Consider the following 20,289-nt stretch of genomic DNA (forward strand, 5'->3'; position numbering starts at 1 on the left):
AACATGCACCCGGACACCTTCTTTTATCTAAAAAGTCCAAAGAGACTCTAGCTACACTCTGGTCCCTTGCTGAATCAACTTTTCTTCACAGAGTGTTCTGCATATATGGAACTCCCTCATCCTTGGAACGTTCTACCAGTGCTATTGGGCCGAAGCCTAGTTTAAAGTCCTGCATTTTAACAGGAAAAACGGTGATTTGGTTCCAGTAGGAATGCAAGCCTCCTCTCTCCTGTAGGTATGGGGTCATTGGGTAAGAGTTCCTAGAGGTAGGCGAAGCAGATTGTGTATCTTTGTGAAGCTCCACAGAGGGCAATGAGGCAGACTTCCATGGCATGTAGGACATGAGAGAACAGATCCCTGGAGCTGTTGAAGAGCTGAGTCCACCTAGCTTCCTAAGGAAGGGTGCTGCGAGTTGCCCTACACTCTGATTACATAGAGTGACTGGGAAAGGCTCCTAGGTCTGGATGTTTCTTAGAAGAGCAAAGGAGACTGCTGGTACTCACTGTATTTGTACGAAAAAGGGTGCCTACCCGAGTGTGCCTAGTGTCTGGTAAAGTGAAGAAACGTTCAAGTAATGCAGACCTTCGAATACGACATAATGGAAACTGCTAAGCGCTTTCGCTTCAGCAAGGCTTTTCAGGCCTTAGCTTGAGGCAAAGACTCACGTCAAGTTTCCCTGTAGCTCTAGAGCAGGACAGCAGGAGCTCCCACCCATGCTATGGAAGCACCGTGTTTCCTTAGAGAAAACTACTTCTCTTTCGTGAGGGCTGCCTACAAAGACCAGAAGCCAGGTAAAAACAGTGTTATTTAGGATTCTTCAGGGAAGCATGTTTAGAGATTTAACATGGGAAAGCAAGGCTTGTGCCTTCAGGTCTTCTTCTCCGGTTAAAATGCAGCGGAAACCCTTCTGATTTCTAACAAGTCAATAGAGACTCTAGCTACACCCTGGTCCCTTGCTGAATCAACTTTTCTTCACAGGGTTTTCGGCATGTATCGAACTCCCTCATTCTTGGAACGCTCTAGGTAACCCTTCGGGCCTAAACCTCTTCTAAAGTCCTGCAGTGCAACAGGAACAACTTTGCTTAGATTCCAGTAGGAATGCAACCTGCTTTCTCCTGTAGGTATGGGGTCCTTGGGTAAGAGTTCCTAGAAGAAGGCGAAGCAGATTGTGTTTCTTAGTGTAGCTCCAATGAGGGCAATGAGGCAGACTTCCATGGCATGTAGGTCGTGAGAGAAGAGAATTCCTGGAGCTGTTGAAGAGCTGAGTCCACCTAACTTCCTAAGGAAGGGTGCAGCGAGTTGTCCTACACTCTGAATACATAGAGTGACTGGGAAAGGCTTCTAATCTGGATGTTACTTAGAAGAGCAAAGGAGACTGCTGGTACTCAATGTATTTGTAGGAAAAAGGGTGCCTACACTAGGGTGCCTAGTGTCTGGTAGAGTGAAGAAACGTTCAAGTAAAGCAGAACTTCCAATACGACATAATGGAAAATGCTAAGCGCTTTCGCTTCAGCAGGGCTTTTCAGGCCTTAGCTTGAGGCAAGGACTCACGTCAAGTTACCCTGTAGCTCTAGAGCATGACAGGAGGAACTCCCACCCATGCTAGGGAAGCACCGTGTTTCCTTAGAGAAACTCCTTTTCTTTCCAGAGGGCTGCCCACAGTGAATAGAGGCCAGTCAAAGCAGTGTTATTTAGGTATCTCAGGCTGGCATGGATAGAGATTTAAAATGGGAACGCAAGGCTTAGGCATTCAAGTCTTCTTTTCTGGTGAACATGCACCCGGACACCTTCTTTTATCTAAAAAGTCCAAAGAGACTCTAGCTACACTCTGGTCCCTTGCTGAATCAACTTTTCTTCACAGAGTGTTCTGCATATATGGAACTCCCTCATCCTTGGAACGTTCTACCAGTGCTATTGGGCCGAAGCCTAGTTTAAAGTCCTGCATTTTAACAGGAAAAACGGTGATTTGGTTCCAGTAGGAATGCAAGCCTCCTCTCTCCTGTAGGTATGGGGTCATTGGGTAAGAGTTCCTAGAGGTAGGCGAAGCAGATTGTGTATCTTTGTGAAGCTCCACAGAGGGCAATGAGGCAGACTTCCATGGCATGTAGGACATGAGAGAACAGATCCCTGGAGCTGTTGAAGAGCTGAGTCCACCTAGCTTCCTAAGGAAGGGTGCTGCGAGTTGCCCTACACTCTGATTACATAGAGTGACTGGGAAAGGCTCCTAGGTCTGGATGTTTCTTAGAAGAGCAAAGGAGACTGCTGGTACTCACTGTATTTGTACGAAAAAGGGTGCCTACCCGAGTGTGCCTAGTGTCTGGTAAAGTGAAGAAACGTTCAAGTAATGCAGACCTTCGAATACGACATAATGGAAACTGCTAAGCGCTTTCGCTTCAGCAAGGCTTTTCAGGCCTTAGCTTGAGGCAAAGACTCACGTCAAGTTTCCCTGTAGCTCTAGAGCAGGACAGCAGGAGCTCCCACCCATGCTATGGAAGCACCGTGTTTCCTTAGAGAAAACTACTTCTCTTTCGTGAGGGCTGCCTACAAAGACCAGAAGCCAGGTAAAAACAGTGTTATTTAGGATTCTTCAGGGAAGCATGTTTAGAGATTTAACATGGGAAAGCAAGGCTTGTGCCTTCAGGTCTTCTTCTCCGGTTAAAATGCAGCCGAAACCCTTCTGATTTCTAACAAGTCAATAGAGACTCTAGCTACACCCTGGTCCCTTGCTGAATCAACTTTTCTTCACAGGGTTTTCGGCATGTATCGAACTCCCTCATTCTTGGAACGCTCTAGGTAACCCTTCGGGCCTAAACCTATTCTAAAGTCCTGCAGTGCAACAGGAACAACTTTGCTTAGATTCCAGTAGGAATGCAACCTGCTTTCTCCTGTAGGTATGGGGTCCTTGGGTAAGAGTTCCTAGAAGAAGGCGAAGCAGATTGTGTTTCTTAGTGTTGCTCCAATGAGGGCAATGAGGCAGACTTCCATGGCATGTAGGTCGTGAGAGAACAGAATTCCTGGAGCTGTTGAAGAGCTGAGTCCACCTAACTTCCTAAGGAAGGGTGCAGCGAGTTGTCCTACACTCTGAATACATAGAGTGACTGGGAAAGGCTTCTAAGTCTGGATGTTACTTAGAAGAGCAAAGGAGACTGCTGGTACTCAATGTATTTGTAGGAAAAAGGGTGCCTACACTAGGGTGCCTAGTGTCTGGTAGAGTGAAGAAACGTTCAAGTAAAGCAGAACTTCCAATACGACATAATGGAAAATGCTAAGCGCTTCCGCTTCAGCAGGGCTTTTCAGGCCTTAGCTTGAGGCAAGGACTCACGTCAAGTTACCCTGTAGCTCTAGAGCATGACAGGAGGAACTCCCACCCATGCTAGGGAAGCACCGTGTTTCCTTAGAGAAACTCCTTTTCTTTCCAGAGGGCTGCCCACAGTGAATAGAGGCCAGTCAAAGCAGTGTTATTTAGGTATCTCAGGCTGGCATGGATAGAGATTTAAAATGGGAACGCAAGGCTTAGGCATTCAAGTCTTCTTTTCTGGTGAACATGCACCCGGACACCTTCTTTTATCTAAAAAGTCCAAAGAGACTCTAGCTACACTCTGGTCCCTTGCTGAATCAACTTTTCTTCACAGAGTGTTCTGCATATATGGAACTCCCTCATCCTTGGAACGTTCTACCAGTGCTATTGGGCCGAAGCCTAGTTTAAAGTCCTGCATTTTAACAGGAAAAACGGTGATTTGGTTCCAGTAGGAATGCAAGCCTCCTCTCTCCTGTAGGTATGGGGTCATTGGGTAAGAGTTCCTAGAGGTAGGCGAAGCAGATTGTGTATCTTTGTGAAGCTCCACAGAGGGCAATGAGGCAGACTTCCATGGCATGTAGGACATGAGAGAACAGATCCCTGGAGCTGTTGAAGAGCTGAGTCCACCTAGCTTCCTAAGGAAGGGTGCTGCGAGTTGCCCTACACTCTGATTACATAGAGTGACTGGGAAAGGCTCCTAGGTCTGGATGTTTCTTAGAAGAGCAAAGGAGACTGCTGGTACTCACTGTATTTGTACGAAAAAGGGTGCCTACCCGAGTGTGCCTAGTGTCTGGTAAAGTGAAGAAACGTTCAAGTAATGCAGACCTTCGAATACGACATAATGGAAACTGCTAAGCGCTTTCGCTTCAGCAAGGCTTTTCAGGCCTTAGCTTGAGGCAAAGACTCACGTCAAGTTTCCCTGTAGCTCTAGAGCAGGACAGCAGGAGCTCCCACCCATGCTATGGAAGCACCGTGTTTCCTTAGAGAAAACTACTTCTCTTTCGTGAGGGCTGCCTACAAAGACCAGAAGCCAGGTAAAAACAGTGTTATTTAGGATTCTTCAGGGAAGCATGTTTAGAGATTTAACATGGGAAAGCAAGGCTTGTGCCTTCAGGTCTTCTTCTCCGGTTAAAATGCAGCCGAAACCCTTCTGATTTCTAACAAGTCAATAGAGACTCTAGCTACACCCTGGTCCCTTGCTGAATCAACTTTTCTTCACAGGGTTTTCGGCATGTATCGAACTCCCTCATTCTTGGAACGCTCTAGGTAACCCTTCGGGCCTAAACCTATTCTAAAGTCCTGCAGTGCAACAGGAACAACTTTGCTTAGATTCCAGTAGGAATGCAACCTGCTTTCTCCTGTAGGTATGGGGTCCTTGGGTAAGAGTTCCTAGAAGAAGGCGAAGCAGATTGTGTTTCTTAGTGTTGCTCCAATGAGGGCAATGAGGCAGACTTCCATGGCATGTAGGTCGTGAGAGAACAGAATTCCTGGAGCTGTTGAAGAGCTGAGTCCACCTAACTTCCTAAGGAAGGGTGCAGCGAGTTGTCCTACACTCTGAATACATAGAGTGACTGGGAAAGGCTTCTAAGTCTGGATGTTACTTAGAAGAGCAAAGGAGACTGCTGGTACTCAATGTATTTGTAGGAAAAAGGGTGCCTACACTAGGGTGCCTAGTGTCTGGTAGAGTGAAGAAACGTTCAAGTAAAGCAGAACTTCCAATACGACATAATGGAAAATGCTAAGCGCTTCCGCTTCAGCAGGGCTTTTCAGGCCTTAGCTTGAGGCAAGGACTCACGTCAAGTTACCCTGTAGCTCTAGAGCATGACAGGAGGAACTCCCACCCATGCTAGGGAAGCACCGTGTTTCCTTAGAGAAACTCCTTTTCTTTCCAGAGGGCTGCCCACAGTGAATAGAGGCCAGTCAAAGCAGTGTTATTTAGGTATCTCAGGCTGGCATGGATAGAGATTTAAAATGGGAACGCAAGGCTTAGGCATTCAAGTCTTCTTTTCTGGTGAACATGCACCCGGACACCTTCTTTTATCTAAAAAGTCCAAAGAGACTCTAGCTACACTCTGGTCCCTTGCTGAATCAACTTTTCTTCACAGAGTGTTCTGCATATATGGAACTCCCTCATCCTTGGAACGTTCTACCAGTGCTATTGGGCCGAAGCCTAGTTTAAAGTCCTGCATTTTAACAGGAAAAACGGTGATTTGGTTCCAGTAGGAATGCAAGCCTCCTCTCTCCTGTAGGTATGGGGTCATTGGGTAAGAGTTCCTAGAGGTAGGCGAAGCAGATTGTGTATCTTTGTGAAGCTCCACAGAGGGCAATGAGGCAGACTTCCATGGCATGTAGGACATGAGAGAACAGATCCCTGGAGCTGTTGAAGAGCTGAGTCCACCTAGCTTCCTAAGGAAGGGTGCTGCGAGTTGCCCTACACTCTGATTACATAGAGTGACTGGGAAAGGCTCCTAGGTCTGGATGTTTCTTAGAAGAGCAAAGGAGACTGCTGGTACTCACTGTATTTGTACGAAAAAGGGTGCCTACCCGAGTGTGCCTAGTGTCTGGTAAAGTGAAGAAACGTTCAAGTAATGCAGACCTTCGAATACGACATAATGGAAACTGCTAAGCGCTTTCGCTTCAGCAAGGCTTTTCAGGCCTTAGCTTGAGGCAAAGACTCACGTCAAGTTTCCCTGTAGCTCTAGAGCAGGACAGCAGGAGCTCCCACCCATGCTATGGAAGCACCGTGTTTCCTTAGAGAAAACTACTTCTCTTTCGTGAGGGCTGCCTACAAAGACCAGAAGCCAGGTAAAAACAGTGTTATTTAGGATTCTTCAGGGAAGCATGTTTAGAGATTTAACATGGGAAAGCAAGGCTTGTGCCTTCAGGTCTTCTTCCCCGGTTAAAATGCAGCCGAAACCCTTCTGATTTCTAACAAGTCAATAGAGACTCTAGCTACACCCTGGTCCCTTGCTGAATCAACTTTTCTTCACAGGGTTTTCGGCATGTATCGAACTCCCTCATTCTTGGAACGCTCTAGGTAACCCTTCGGGCCTAAACCTATTCTAAAGTCCTGCAGTGCAACAGGAAAAACTTTGCTTAGATTCCAGGAGGAATGCAACCTGCTTTCTCCTGTAGGTATGGGGTCCTTGGGTAAGAGTTCCTAGAAGAAGGCGAAGCAGATTGTGTTTCTTAGTGTTGCTCCAATGAGGGCAATGAGGCAGACTTCCATGGCATGTAGGTCGTGAGAGAACAGGATTCCTGGAGCTGTTGAAGAGCTGAGTCCACCTAACTTCCTAAGGAAGGGTGCAGCGAGTTGTCCTACACTCTGAATACATAGAGTGACTGGGAAAGGCTTCTAAGGCTGGATGTTACTTAGAAGAGCAAAGGAGACTGCTGGTACTCAATGTATTTGTAGGAAAAAGGGTGCCTACACTAGGGTGCCTAGTGTCTGGTAGAGTGAAGAAACGTTCAAGTAAAGCAGAACTTCCAATACGACATAATGGAAAATGCTAAGCGCTTTCGCTTCAGCAGGGCTTTTCAGGCCTTAGCTTGAGGCAAGGACTCACGTCAAGTTACCCTGTAGCTCTAGAGCATGACAGGAGGAACTCCCACCCATGCTAGGGAAGCACCGTGTTTCCTTAGAGAAACTCCTTTTCTTTCCAGAGGGCTGCCCACAGTGAATAGAGGCCAGTCAAAGCAGTGTTATTTAGGTATCTCAGGCTGGCATGGATAGAGATTTAAAATGGGAACGCAAGGCTTAGGCATTCAAGTCTTCTTTTCTGGTGAACATGCACCCGGACACCTTCTTTTATCTAAAAAGTCCAAAGAGACTCTAGCTACACTCTGGTCCCTTGCTGAATCAACTTTTCTTCACAGAGTGTTCTGCATATATGGAACTCCCTCATCCTTGGAACGTTCTACCAGTGCTATTGGGCCGAAGCCTAGTTTAAAGTCCTGCATTTTAACAGGAAAAACGGTGATTTGGTTCCAGTAGGAATGCAAGCCTCCTCTCTCCTGTAGGTATGGGGTCATTGGGTAAGAGTTCCTAGAGGTAGGCGAAGCAGATTGTGTATCTTTGTGAAGCTCCACAGAGGGCAATGAGGCAGACTTCCATGGCATGTAGGACATGAGAGAACAGATCCCTGGAGCTGTTGAAGAGCTGAGTCCACCTAGCTTCCTAAGGAAGGGTGCTGCGAGTTGCCCTACACTCTGATTACATAGAGTGACTGGGAAAGGCTCCTAGGTCTGGATGTTTCTTAGAAGAGCAAAGGAGACTGCTGGTACTCACTGTATTTGTACGAAAACGGGGGCCTACCCGAGTGTGCCTAGTGTCTGGTAAAGTGAAGAAACGTTCAAGTAATGCAGACCTTCGAATACGACATAATGGAAACTGCTAAGCGCTTTCGCTTCAGCAAGGCTTTTCAGGCCTTAGCTTGAGGCAAAGACTCACGTCAAGTTTCCCTGTAGCTCTAGAGCAGGACAGCAGGAGCTCCCACCCATGCTATGGAAGCACCGTGTTTCCTTAGAGAAAACTACTTCTCTTTCGTGAGGGCTGCCTACAAAGACCAGAAGCCAGGTAAAAACAGTGTTATTTAGGATTCTTCAGGGAAGCATGTTTAGAGATTTAACATGGGAAAGCAAGGCTTGTGCCTTCAGGTCTTCTTCTCCGGTTAAAATGCAGCGGAAACCCTTCTGATTTCTAACAAGTCAATAGAGACTCTAGCTACACCCTGGTCCCTTGCTGAATCAACTTTTCTTCACAGGGTTTTCGGCATGTATCGAACTCCCTCATTCTTGGAACGCTCTAGGTAACCCTTCGGGCCTAAACCTCTTCTAAAGTCCTGCAGTGCAACAGGAACAACTTTGCTTAGATTCCAGTAGGAATGCAACCTGCTTTCTCCTGTAGGTATGGGGTCCTTGGGTAAGAGTTCCTAGAAGAAGGCGAAGCAGATTGTGTTTCTTAGTGTAGCTCCAATGAGGGCAATGAGGCAGACTTCCATGGCATGTAGGTCGTGAGAGAACAGAATTCCTGGAGCTGTTGAAGAGCTGAGTCCACCTAACTTCCTAAGGAAGGGTGCAGCGAGTTGTCCTACACTCTGAATACATAGAGTGACTGGGAAAGGCTTCTAAGTCTGGATGTTACTTAGAAGAGCAAAGGAGACTGCTGGTACTCAATGTATTTGTAGGAAAAAGGGTGCCTACACTAGGGTGCCTAGTGTCTGGTAGAGTGAAGAAACGTTCAAGTAAAGCAGAACTTCCAATACGACATAATGGAAAATGCTAAGCGCTTTCGCTTCAGCAGGGCTTTTCAGGCCTTAGCTTGAGGCAAGGACTCACGTCAAGTTACCCTGTAGCTCTAGAGCATGACAGGAGGAACTCCCACCCATGCTAGGGAAGCACCGTGTTTCCTTAGAGAAACTCCTTTTCTTTCCAGAGGGCTGCCCACAGTGAATAGAGGCCAGTCAAAGCAGTGTTATTTAGGTATCTCAGGCTGGCATGGATAGAGATTTAAAATGGGAACGCAAGGCTTAGGCATTCAAGTCTTCTTTTCTGGTGAACATGCACCCGGACACCTTCTTTTATCTAAAAAGTCCAAAGAGACTCTAGCTACACTCTGGTCCCTTGCTGAATCAACTTTTCTTCACAGAGTGTTCTGCATATATGGAACTCCCTCATCCTTGGAACGTTCTACCAGTGCTATTGGGCCGAAGCCTAGTTTAAAGTCCTGCATTTTAACAGGAAAAACGGTGATTTGGTTCCAGTAGGAATGCAAGCCTCCTCTCTCCTGTAGGTATGGGGTCATTGGGTAAGAGTTCCTAGAGGTAGGCGAAGCAGATTGTGTATCTTTGTGAAGCTCCACAGAGGGCAATGAGGCAGACTTCCATGGCATGTAGGACATGAGAGAACAGATCCCTGGAGCTGTTGAAGAGCTGAGTCCACCTAGCTTCCTAAGGAAGGGTGCTGCGAGTTGCCCTACACTCTGATTACATAGAGTGACTGGGAAAGGCTCCTAGGTCTGGATGTTTCTTAGAAGAGCAAAGGAGACTGCTGGTACTCACTGTATTTGTACGAAAAAGGGTGCCTACCCGAGTGTGCCTAGTGTCTGGTAAAGTGAAGAAACGTTCAAGTAATGCAGACCTTCGAATACGACATAATGGAAACTGCTAAGCGCTTTCGCTTCAGCAAGGCTTTTCAGGCCTTAGCTTGAGGCAAAGACTCACGTCAAGTTTCCCTGTAGCTCTAGAGCAGGACAGCAGGAGCTCCCACCCATGCTATGGAAGCACCGTGTTTCCTTAGAGAAAACTACTTCTCTTTCGTGAGGGCTGCCTACAAAGACCAGAAGCCAGGTAAAAACAGTGTTATTTAGGATTCTTCAGGGAAGCATGTTTAGAGATTTAACATGGGAAAGCAAGGCTTGTGCCTTCAGGTCTTCTTCTCCGGTTAAAATGCAGCGGAAACCCTTCTGATTTCTAACAAGTCAATAGAGACTCTAGCTACACCCTGGTCCCTTGCTGAATCAACTTTTCTTCACAGGGTTTTCGGCATGTATCGAACTCCCTCATTCTTGGAACGCTCTAGGTAACCCTTCGGGCCTAAACCTCTTCTAAAGTCCTGCAGTGCAACAGGAACAACTTTGCTTAGATTCCAGTAGGAATGCAACCTGCTTTCTCCTGTAGGTATGGGGTCCTTGGGTAAGAGTTCCTAGAAGAAGGCGAAGCAGATTGTGTTTCTTAGTGTAGCTCCAATGAGGGCAATGAGGCAGACTTCCATGGCATGTAGGTCGTGAGAGAACAGAATTCCTGGAGCTGTTGAAGAGCTGAGTCCACCTAACTTCCTAAGGAAGGGTGCAGCGAGTTGTCCTACACTCTGAATACATAGAGTGACTGGGAAAGGCTTCTAAGTCTGGATGTTACTTAGAAGAGCAAAGGAGACTGCTGGTACTCAATGTATTTGTAGGAAAAAGGGTGCCTACACTAGGGTGCCTAGTGTCTGGTAGAGTGAAGAAACGTTCAAGTAAAGCAGAACTTCCAATACGACATAATGGAAAATGCTAAGCGCTTTCGCTTCAGCAGGGCTTTTCAGGCCTTAGCTTGAGGCAAGGACTCACGTCAAGTTACCCTGTAGCTCTAGAGCATGACAGGAGGAACTCCCACCCATGCTAGGGAAGCACCGTGTTTCCTTAGAGAAACTCCTTTTCTTTCCAGAGGGCTGCCCACAGTGAATAGAGGCCAGTCAAAGCAGTGTTATTTAGGTATCTCAGGCTGGCATGGATAGAGATTTAAAATGGGAACGCAAGGCTTAGGCATTCAAGTCTTCTTTTCTGGTGAACATGCACCCGGACACCTTCTTTTATCTAAAAAGTCCAAAGAGACTCTAGCTACACTCTGGTCCCTTGCTGAATCAACTTTTCTTCACAGAGTGTTCTGCATATATGGAACTCCCTCATCCTTGGAACGTTCTACCAGTGCTATTGGGCCGAAGCCTAGTTTAAAGTCCTGCATTTTAACAGGAAAAACGGTGATTTGGTTCCAGTAGGAATGCAAGCCTCCTCTCTCCTGTAGGTATGGGGTCATTGGGTAAGAGTTCCTAGAGGTAGGCGAAGCAGATTGTGTATCTTTGTGAAGCTCCACAGAGGGCAATGAGGCAGACTTCCATGGCATGTAGGACATGAGAGAACAGATCCCTGGAGCTGTTGAAGAGCTGAGTCCACCTAACTTCCTAAGGAAGGGTGCAGCGAGTTGTCCTACACTCTGAATACATAGAGTGACTGGGAAAGGCTTCTAAGTCTGGATGTTACTTAGAAGAGCAAAGGAGACTGCTGGTACTCAATGTATTTGTAGGAAAAAGGGTGCCTACACTAGGGTGCCTAGTGTCTGGTAGAGTGAAGAAACGTTCAAGTAAAGCAGAACTTCCAATACGACATAATGGAAAATGCTAAGCGCTTCCGCTTCAGCAGGGCTTTTCAGGCCTTAGCTTGAGGCAAGGACTCACGTCAAGTTACCCTGTAGCTCTAGAGCATGACAGGAGGAACTCCCACCCATGCTAGTGAAGCACCGTGTTTCCTTAGAGAAACTCCTTTTCTTTCCAGAGGGCTGCCCACAGTGAATAGAGGCCAGTCAAAGCAGTGTTATTTAGGTATCTCAGGCTGGCATGGATAGAGATTTAAAATGGGAACGCAAGGCTTAGGCATTCAAGTCTTCTTTTCTGGTGAACATGCACCCGGACACCTTCTTTTATCTAAAAAGTCCAAAGAGACTCTAGCTACACTCTGGTCCCTTGCTGAATCAACTTTTCTTCACAGAGTGTTCTGCATATATGGAACTCCCTCATCCTTGGAACGTTCTACCAGTGCTATTGGGCCGAAGCCTAGTTTAAAGTCCTGCATTTTAACAGGAAAAACGGTGATTTGGTTCCAGTAGGAATGCAAGCCTCCTCTCTCCTGTAGGTATGGGGTCATTGGGTAAGAGTTCCTAGAGGTAGGCGAAGCAGATTGTGTATCTTTGTGAAGCTCCACAGAGGGCAATGAGGCAGACTTCCATGGCATGTAGGACATGAGAGAACAGATCCCTGGAGCTGTTGAAGAGCTGAGTCCACCTAGCTTCCTAAGGAAGGGTGCTGCGAGTTGCCCTACACTCTGATTACATAGAGTGACTGGGAAAGGCTCCTAGGTCTGGATGTTTCTTAGAAGAGCAAAGGAGACTGCTGGTACTCACTGTATTTGTACGAAAAAGGGTGCCTACCCGAGTGTGCCTAGTGTCTGGTAAAGTGAAGAAACGTTCAAGTAATGCAGACCTTCGAATACGACATAATGGAAACTGCTAAGCGCTTTCGCTTCAGCAAGGCTTTTCAGGCCTTAGCTTGAGGCAAAGACTCACGTCAAGTTTCCCTGTAGCTCTAGAGCAGGACAGCAGGAGCTCCCACCCATGCTATGGAAGCACCGTGTTTCCTTAGAGAAAACTACTTCTCTTTCGTGAGGGCTGCCTACAAAGACCAGAAGCCAGGTAAAAACAGTGTTATTTAGGATTCTTCAGGGAAGCATGTTTAGAGATTTAACATGGGAAAGCAAGGCTTGTGCCTTCAGGTCTTCTTCCCCGGTTAAAATGCAGCCGAAACCCTTCTGATTTCTAACAAGTCAATAGAGACTCTAGCTACACCCTGGTCCCTTGCTGAATCAACTTTTCTTCACAGGGTTTTCGGCATGTATCGAACTCCCTCATTCTTGGAACGCTCTAGGTAACCCTTCGGGCCTAAACCTATTCTAAAGTCCTGCAGTGCAACAGGAAAAACTTTGCTTAGATTCCAGGAGGAATGCAACCTGCTTTCTCCTGTAGGTATGGGGTCCTTGGGTAAGAGTTCCTAGAAGAAGGCGAAGCAGATTGTGTTTCTTAGTGTTGCTCCAATGAGGGCAATGAGGCAGACTTCCATGGCATGTAGGTCGTGAGAGAACAGGATTCCTGGAGCTGTTGAAGAGCTGAGTCCACCTAACTTCCTAAGGAAGGGTGCAGCGAGTTGTCCTACACTCTGAATACATAGAGTGACTGGGAAAGGCTTCTAAGGCTGGATGTTACTTAGAAGAGCAAAGGAGACTGCTGGTACTCAATGTATTTGTAGGAAAAAGGGTGCCTACACTAGGGTGCCTAGTGTCTGGTAGAGTGAAGAAACGTTCAAGTAAAGCAGAACTTCCAATACGACATAATGGAAAATGCTAAGCGCTTTCGCTTCAGCAGGGCTTTTCAGGCCTTAGCTTGAGGCAAGGACTCACGTCAAGTTACCCTGTAGCTCTAGAGCATGACAGGAGGAACTCCCACCCATGCTAGGGAAGCACCGTGTTTCCTTAGAGAAACTCCTTTTCTTTCCAGAGGGCTGCCCACAGTGAATAGAGGCCAGTCAAAGCAGTGTTATTTAGGTATCTCAGGCTGGCATGGATAGAGATTTAAAATGGGAACGCAAGGCTTAGGCATTCAAGTCTTCTTTTCTGGTGAACATGCACCCGGACACCTTCTTTTATCTAAAAAGTCCAAAGAGACTCTAGCTACACTCTGGTCCCTTGCTGAATCAACTTTTCTTCACAGAGTGTTCTGCATATATGGAACTCCCTCATCCTTGGAACGTTCTACCAGTGCTATTGGGCCGAAGCCTAGTTTAAAGTCCTGCATTTTAACAGGAAAAACGGTGATTTGGTTCCAGTAGGAATGCAAGCCTCCTCTCTCCTGTAGGTATGGGGTCATTGGGTAAGAGTTCCTAGAGGTAGGCGAAGCAGATTGTGTATCTTTGTGAAGCTCCACAGAGGGCAATGAGGCAGACTTCCATGGCATGTAGGACATGAGAGAACAGATCCCTGGAGCTGTTGAAGAGCTGAGTCCACCTAGCTTCCTAAGGAAGGGTGCTGCGAGTTGCCCTACACTCTGATTACATAGAGTGACTGGGAAAGGCTCCTAGGTCTGGATGTTTCTTAGAAGAGCAAAGGAGACTGCTGGTACTCACTGTATTTGTACGAAAACGGGGGCCTACCCGAGTGTGCCTAGTGTCTGGTAAAGTGAAGAAACGTTCAAGTAATGCAGACCTTCGAATACGACATAATGGAAACTGCTAAGCGCTTTCGCTTCAGCAAGGCTTTTCAGGCCTTAGCTTGAGGCAAAGACTCACGTCAAGTTTCCCTGTAGCTCTAGAGCAGGACAGCAGGAGCTCCCACCCATGCTATGGAAGCACCGTGTTTCCTTAGAGAAAACTACTTCTCTTTCGTGAGGGCTGCCTACAAAGACCAGAAGCCAGGTAAAAACAGTGTTATTTAGGATTCTTCAGGGAAGCATGTTTAGAGATTTAACATGGGAAAGCAAGGCTTGTGCCTTCAGGTCTTCTTCTCCGGTTAAAATGCAGCGGAAACCCTTCTGATTTCTAACAAGTCAATAGAGACTCTAGCTACACCCTGGTCCCTTGCTGAATCAACTTTTCTTCACAGGGTTTTCGGCATGTATCGAACTCCCTCATTCTTGGAACGCTCTAGGTAACCCTTCGGGCCTAAACCTCTTCTAAAGTCCTGCAGTGCAACAGGAACAACTTTGCTTAGATTCCAGTAGGAATGCAACCTGCTTTCTCCTGTAGGTATGGGGTCCTTGGGTAAGAGTTCCTAGAAGAAGGCGAAGCAGATTGTGTTTCTTAGTGTAGCTCCAATGAGGGCAATGAGGCAGACTTCCATGGCATGTAGGTCGTGAGAGAACAGAATTCCTGGAGCTGTTGAAGAGCTGAGTCCACCTAACTTCCTAAGGAAGGGTGCAGCGAGTTGTCCTACACTCTGAATACATAGAGTGACTGGGAAAGGCTTCTAAGTCTGGATGTTACTTAGAAGAGCAAAGGAGACTGCTGGTACTCAATGTATTTGTAGGAAAAAGGGTGCCTACACTAGGGTGCCTAGTGTCTGGTAGAGTGAAGAAACGTTCAAGTAAAGCAGAACTTCCAATACGACATAATGGAAAATGCTAAGCGCTTTCGCTTCAGCAGGGCTTTTCAGGCCTTAGCTTGAGGCAAGGACTCACGTCAAGTTACCCTGTAGCTCTAGAGCATGACAGGAGGAACTCCCACCCATGCTAGGGAAGCACCGTGTTTCCTTAGAGAAACTCCTTTTCTTTCCAGAGGGCTGCCCACAGTGAATAGAGGCCAGTCAAAGCAGTGTTATTTAGGTATCTCAGGCTGGCATGGATAGAGATTTAAAATGGGAACGCAAGGCTTAGGCATTCAAGTCTTCTTTTCTGGTGAACATGCACCCGGACACCTTCTTTTATCTAAAAAGTCCAAAGAGACTCTAGCTACACTCTGGTCCCTTGCTGAATCAACTTTTCTTCACAGAGTGTTCTGCATATATGGAACTCCCTCATCCTTGGAACGTTCTACCAGTGCTATTGGGCCGAAGCCTAGTTTAAAGTCCTGCATTTTAACAGGAAAAACGGTGATTTGGTTCCAGTAGGAATGCAAGCCTCCTCTCTCCTGTAGGTATGGGGTCATTGGGTAAGAGTTCCTAGAGGTAGGCGAAGCAGATTGTGTATCTTTGTGAAGCTCCACAGAGGGCAATGAGGCAGACTTCCATGGCATGTAGGACATGAGAGAACAGATCCCTGGAGCTGTTGAAGAGCTGAGTCCACCTAGCTTCCTAAGGAAGGGTGCTGCGAGTTGCCCTACACTCTGATTACATAGAGTGACTGGGAAAGGCTCCTAGGTCTGGATGTTTCTTAGAAGAGCAAAGGAGACTGCTGGTACTCACTGTATTTGTACGAAAACGGGGGCCTACCCGAGTGTGCCTAGTGTCTGGTAAAGTGAAGAAACGTTCAAGTAATGCAGACCTTCGAATACGACATAATGGAAACTGCTAAGCGCTTTCGCTTCAGCAAGGCTTTTCAGGCCTTAGCTTGAGGCAAAGACTCACGTCAAGTTTCCCTGTAGCTCTAGAGCAGGACAGCAGGAGCTCCCACCCATGCTATGGAAGCACCGTGTTTCCTTAGAGAAAACTACTTCTCTTTCGTGAGGGCTGCCTACAAAGACCAGAAGCCAGGTAAAAACAGTGTTATTTAGGATTCTTCAGGGAAGCATGTTTAGAGATTTAACATGGGAAAGCAAGGCTTGTGCCTTCAGGTCTTCTTCTCCGGTTAAAATGCAGCGGAAACCCTTCTGATTTCTAACAAGTCAATAGAGACTCTAGCTACACCCTGGTCCCTTGCTGAATCAACTTTTCTTCACAGGGTTTTCGGCATGTATCGAACTCCCTCATTCTTGGAACGCTCTAGGTAACCCTTCGGGCCTAAACCTCTTCTAAAGTCCTGCAGTGCAACAGGAACAACTTTGCTTAGATTCCAGTAGGAATGCAACCTGCTTTCTCCTGTAGGTATGGGGTCCTTGGGTAAGAGTTCCTAGAAGAAGGCGAAGCAGATTGTGTTTCTTAGTGTAGCTCCAATGAGGGCAATGAGGCAGACTTCCATGGCATGTAGGTCGTGAGAGAACAGAATTCCTGGAGCTGTTGAAGAGCTGAGTCCACCTAACTTCCTAAGGAAGGGTGCAGCGAGTTGTCCTACACTCTGAATACATAGAGTGACTGGGAAAGGCTTCTAAGTCTGGATGTTACTTAGAAGAGCAAAGGAGACTGCTGGTACTCAATGTATTTGTAGGAAAAAGGGTGCCTACACTAGGGTGCCTAGTGTCTGGTAGAGTGAAGAAACGTTCAAGTAAAGCAGAACTTCCAATACGACATAATGGAAAATGCTAAGCGCTTTCGCTTCAGCAGGGCTTTTCAGGCCTTAGCTTGAGGCAAGGACTCACGTCAAGTTACCCTGTAGCTCTAGAGCATGACAGGAGGAACTCCCACCCATGCTAGGGAAGCACCGTGTTTCCTTAGAGAAACTCCTTTTCTTTCCAGAGGGCTGCCCACAGTGAATAGAGGCCAGTCAAAGCAGTGTTATTTAGGTATCTCAGGCTGGCATGGATAGAGATTTAAAATGGGAACGCAAGGCTTAGGCATTCAAGTCTTCTTTTCTGGTGAACATGCACCCGGACACCTTCTTTTATCTAAAAAGTCCAAAGAGACTCTAGCTACACTCTGGTCCCTTGCTGAATCAACTTTTCTTCACAGAGTGTTCTGCATATATGGAACTCCCTCATCCTTGGAACGTTCTACCAGTGCTATTGGGCCGAAGCCTAGTTTAAAGTCCTGCATTTTAACAGGAAAAACGGTGATTTGGTTCCAGTAGGAATGCAAGCCTCCTCTCTCCTGTAGGTATGGGGTCATTGGGTAAGAGTTCCTAGAGGTAGGCGAAGCAGATTGTGTATCTTTGTGAAGCTCCACAGAGGGCAATGAGGCAGACTTCCATGGCATGTAGGACATGAGAGAACAGATCCCTGGAGCTGTTGAAGAGCTGAGTCCACCTAGCTTCCTAAGGAAGGGTGCTGCGAGTTGCCCTACACTCTGATTACATAGAGTGACTGGGAAAGGCTCCTAGGTCTGGATGTTTCTTAGAAGAGCAAAGGAGACTGCTGGTACTCACTGTATTTGTACGAAAAAGGGTGCCTACCCGAGTGTGCCTAGTGTCTGGTAAAGTGAAGAAACGTTCAAGTAATGCAGACCTTCGAATACGACATAATGGAAACTGCTAAGCGCTTTCGCTTCAGCAAGGCTTTTCAGGCCTTAGCTTGAGGCAAAGACTCACGTCAAGTTTCCCTGTAGCTCTAGAGCAGGACAGCAGGAGCTCCCACCCATGCTATGGAAGCACCGTGTTTCCTTAGAGAAAACTACTTCTCTTTCGTGAGGGCTGCCTACAAAGACCAGAAGCCAGGTAAAAACAGTGTTATTTAGGATTCCTCAGGGAAGCATGTTTAGAGATTTAACATGGGAAAGCAAGGCTTGTGCCTTCAGGTCTTCTTCTCCGGTTAAAATGCAGCGGAAACCCTTCTGATTTCTAACAAGTCAATAGAGACTCTAGCTACACCCTGGTCCCTTGCTGAATCAACTTTTCTTCACAGGGTTTTCGGCATGTATCGAACTCCCTCATTCTTGGAACGCTCTAGGTAACCCTTCGGGCCTAAACCTATTCTAAAGTCCTGCAGTGCAACAGGAAAAACTTTGCTTAGATTCCAGGAGGAATGCAACCTGCTTTCTCCTGTAGGTATGGGGTCCTTGGGTAAGAGTTCCTAGAAGAAGGCGAAGCAGATTGTGTTTCTTAGTGTTGCTCCAATGAGGGCAATGAGGCAGACTTCCATGGCATGTAGGTCGTGAGAGAACAGGATTCCTGGAGCTGTTGAAGAGCTGAGTCCACCTAACTTCCTAAGGAAGGGTGCAGCGAGTTGTCCTACACTCTGAATACATAGAGTGACTGGGAAAGGCTTCTAAGGCTGGATGTTACTTAGAAGAGCAAAGGAGACTGCTGGTACTCAATGTATTTGTAGGAAAAAGGGTGCCTACACTAGGGTGCCTAGTGTCTGGTAGAGTGAAGAAACGTTCAAGTAAAGCAGAACTTCCAATACGACATAATGGAAAATGCTAAGCGCTTTCGCTTCAGCAGGGCTTTTCAGGCCTTAGCTTGAGGCAAGGACTCACGTCAAGTTACCCTGTAGCTCTAGAGCATGACAGGAGGAACTCCCACCCATGCTAGGGAAGCACCGTGTTTCCTTAGAGAAACTCCTTTTCTTTCCAGAGGGCTGCCCACAGTGAATAGAGGCCAGTCAAAGCAGTGTTATTTAGGTATCTCAGGCTGGCATGGATAGAGATTTAAAATGGGAACGCAAGGCTTAGGCATTCAAGTCTTCTTTTCTGGTGAACATGCACCCGGACACCTTCTTTTATCTAAAAAGTCCAAAGAGACTCTAGCTACACTCTGGTCCCTTGCTGAATCAACTTTTCTTCACAGAGTGTTCTGCATATATGGAACTCCCTCATCCTTGGAACGTTCTACCAGTGCTATTGGGCCGAAGCCTAGTTTAAAGTCCTGCATTTTAACAGGAAAAACGGTGATTTGGTTCCAGTAGGAATGCAAGCCTCCTCTCTCCTGTAGGTATGGGGTCATTGGGTAAGAGTTCCTAGAGGTAGGCGAAGCAGAGTGTGTATCTTTGTGAAGCTCCACAGAGGGCAATGAGGCAGACTTCCATGGCATGTAGGACATGAGAGAACAGATCCCTGGAGCTGTTGAAGAGCTGAGTCCACCTAGCTTCCTAAGGAAGGGTGCTGCGAGTTGCCCTACACTCTGATTACATAGAGTGACTGGGAAAGGCTCCTAGGTCTGGATGTTTCTTAGAAGAGCAAAGGAGACTGCTGGTACTCACTGTATTTGTACGAAAAAGGGTGCCTACCCGAGTGTGCCTAGTGTCTGGTAAAGTGAAGAAACGTTCAAGTAATGCAGACCTTCGAATACGACATAATGGAAACTGCTAAGCGCTTTCGCTTCAGCAAGGCTTTTCAGGCCTTAGCTTGAGGCAAAGACTCACGTCAAGTTTCCCTGTAGCTCTAGAGCAGGACAGCAGGAGCTCCCACCCATGCTATGGAAGCACCGTGTTTCCTTAGAGAAAACTACTTCTCTTTCGTGAGGGCTGCCTACAAAGACCAGAAGCCAGGTAAAAACAGTGTTATTTAGGATTCTTCAGGGAAGCATGTTTAGAGATTTAACATGGGAAAGCAAGGCTTGTGCCTTCAGGTCTTCTTCTCCGGTTAAAATGCAGCGGAAACCCTTCTGATTTCTAACAAGTCAATAGAGACTCTAGCTACACCCTGGTCCCTTGCTGAATCAACTTTTCTTCACAGGGTTTTCGGCATGTATCGAACTCCCTCATTCTTGGAACGCTCTAGTTAACCCTTCGGGCCTAAACCTATTCTAAAGTCCTGCAGTGTAACAGGAAAAACTTTGCTTAGATTCCAGTAGGAATGCAACCTGCTTTCTCCTGTAGGTATGGGGTCCTTGGGTAAGAGTTCCTAGAAGAAGGCGAAGCAGATTGTGTTTCTTAGTGTTGCTCCAATGAGGGCAATGAGGCAGACTTCCATGGCATGTAGGTCGTGAGAGAAGAGAATTCCTGGAGCTGTTGAAGAGCTGAGTCCACCTAACTTCCTAAGGAAGGGTGCAGCGAGTTGTCCTACACTCTGAGTACATAGAGTGACTGGGAAAGGCTTCTAAGGCTGGATGTTACTTAGAAGAGCAAAGGAGACTGCTGGTACTCAATGTATTTGTAGGAAAAAGGGTGCCTACACTAGGGTGCCTAGTGTCTGGTAGAGTGAAGAAACGTTCAAGTAAAGCAGAACTTCCAATACGACATAATGGAAAATGCTAAGCGCTTTCGCTTCAGCAGGGCTTTTCAGGCCTTAGCTTGAGGCAAGGACTCACGTCAAGTTACCCTGTAGCTCTAGAGCATGACAGGAGGAACTCCCACCCATGCTAGGGAAGCACCGTGTTTCCTTAGAGAAACTCCTTTTCTTTCCCGAGGGCTGCCCACAGTGAATAGAGGCCAGTCAAAGCAGTGTTATTTAG

Source organism: Balaenoptera physalus, assembly GCF_965194825.1.
Source record: "Balaenoptera physalus genome assembly, chromosome: 21".
NCBI lineage: Eukaryota > Metazoa > Chordata > Mammalia > Artiodactyla > Balaenopteridae > Balaenoptera > Balaenoptera physalus.